Source organism: Rhincodon typus, chromosome 2 (genome assembly GCF_021869965.1).
Source record: "Rhincodon typus isolate 14 chromosome 2, sRhiTyp1.1, whole genome shotgun sequence".
Taxonomy (NCBI): domain Eukaryota; kingdom Metazoa; phylum Chordata; class Chondrichthyes; order Orectolobiformes; family Rhincodontidae; genus Rhincodon; species Rhincodon typus.
Window position 1 is genome coordinate 109,497,119 of NC_063333.1, and position 2,258 is coordinate 109,499,376.

Consider the following 2,258-nt stretch of genomic DNA (forward strand, 5'->3'; position numbering starts at 1 on the left):
GAAGCACTTCAGAAGTCAATAATCTCACCTTCACCAAATGACTTAATGTTTGATGCTGTTTTCACTATCATGCTTATTTCATTCAGCTGAGCACTTCAGAAGACCAATATATCAACTTCACCAAATGACTTAATTTTTGATGCTGTTTTCATGAAAATGCTTATTTCACTGAGATAACAACTTCAGAAATCAAAAATCTCAAATCACCCAATGACCTGACTTTTGATGCTGGCTCGTTGAAAATGCTTATTTCAGGAGAGAAGCACTTCAGAAGATCAGAGTCTCAACTTCACCTAATGGCACAATTTTTGATGTTGTTTTCACTAACATTCTTATTTCATTGAGATAAGCACTTCAGAAATCAAAAATCTCAACTTCACCAAATGACCTAACTTTTCATGCTGGCTTGTTGAAAATGCTTATTTCAGGAAGGTAAGCACTTCAGAAGACTCAAGTCTGAACTTCACCAAATGACTCAAGTTTTGATGGTGGTTTGACTAACATGATTATTTCATTCAGATTAGCTCTTCAGAAGACCAATATATCAACTTCACCAAATGAGCTAGTTTTTGATGTTGGTTTGAATCAGAAGCTTATTTCGTTGGGATAAGCACTTCAGAAGATCAAAGTCTCAACTTCACCAAACGGCACAATTTTAGATGCTGTTTTCATAACATGCTTATTTCAGTGAGATAAGCACTTCAGAAATCAAAAACCTCAACTTCACCAAATGACCTAACTTTTGATGCTGGTTTGTTTAAAATGATGATTTCAGAGAGAGAAGAACTTCAGAAGTCAATAATCTCAACTGAGCCAAATGACTAAATTTTTGATGCTGTTTTCACGAACATGCTTATTTCAGTGAGATAAGCACTTCAGAAGATCAAAAATCTCAACTTCAACAAATGACCTAACTTTTGATGCTAGCTTGTTGAAAATGCTTATTTCAGAGAGATAAGCACATCAGAAGATCACAATCTCAACTTCACCAAATGGCACAATTTTTGATTGTGGTTTGACTGATATGCTTATTTCAGTGAGATAAGCACTTCAGAAAGCAAAATCATTAACTTCACCAAATGATCTAACTTTTGATGCTTGCTTGCTAAAAATGCTTTTTTCAGAGAGATAAGCACATCAGATGATCAAAATCTCAACTTCATCAAATGGCACAATTTTTGATGCAGTTTTGACTAAGATGCTCATATCAGTGAGATAAGCACTTCAGTAATCAAAAATCTCAACTTGACCAAATGATCTAACTATTGATGCTGAATTGTTTAAATTGCTTATTTCAGGGAGTGAAGCACTTCAGAAGACTAAAACCTGAATTTCACCAAATGACTCAAGTTTTGATGGTGGTTTGACTAAGATGTTTATTTCAGTCAGGTAAGCACATCAGAAGTCAAAAACCTCAACTTCACCAAATTACCTAACTGTTGACGCTAGCTTGTTTAAAATGCGTATTTCAGAGAGAGAAGCACTTCAGAAGTCAATAATCTCAACTTCACCAAATGACTTAATTTTTGATGCTGTTTTCACTAACATGATTATTTCATTGAGATTAGCTCTTCAGAAGACCAATATATCAACTTCACCAAATGAGCTAGTTTTTGATGTTGGTTTGAATCAGATGCTTATTTCGTTGAGATAAGCACTTCAGAAGTTCAAAATGTCAACTTCACCAAATGGCACAATTTTTGATGCTGTTTTAAATAACATGCTTATTTCAGTGAGATAAGCACTTCAGAAATCAAAAACCTTAACTTCACCAAATGACCTAACATTTGATGCTTGCCTGTTTAAAATGCGTATTTCAGCGAGATAAGCACTTCAGAAATCAAAAATCTCAACTTCACCAAATGACCTAACTTTTGATGTTGGCTTGTTGAAAATGCTTAATTCAGGAAGTTAAGCACTTCAGAAGCATAAAATCTGAACTTCACCAAATGACTCAAGTTTTGATGGTGGTTTGACTAACATGCTTATTTCATTCAGATAAGCACTTCAGAAGAGCAATATATGAACTTCACCAAATCAGCTAGTTTTTGATGTTGGTTTGTATCAGATGCTTATTTCGTAGAGATAAGCACTTCAGAAGATCGAAATCTCAACTTCACCAAATGGCATAATTTTTGATGCTGTTTTCACTAAGATGCTTATTTCAGTGAGATAAGCACTTCAGAAATCAAAAATCTCAACTTCACCAAGTGACATAACTTTTGATGCTGGCTTGTTGAAAATGCATACTTCAGAGA

At 34.4% G+C, this 2,258-nt stretch overlaps 1 protein-coding gene across 1 annotated transcript in view; it reads left to right on the top strand.

Annotated features, from left to right (window-relative positions):
* LOC125485887 (zinc finger protein 622-like) overlaps nucleotides 1–2,258 on the top strand; it is a 41,578-nt gene that overhangs the window by 36,251 nt on the left and 3,069 nt on the right. The gene's annotated exons all lie outside the window — the stretch shown is intronic.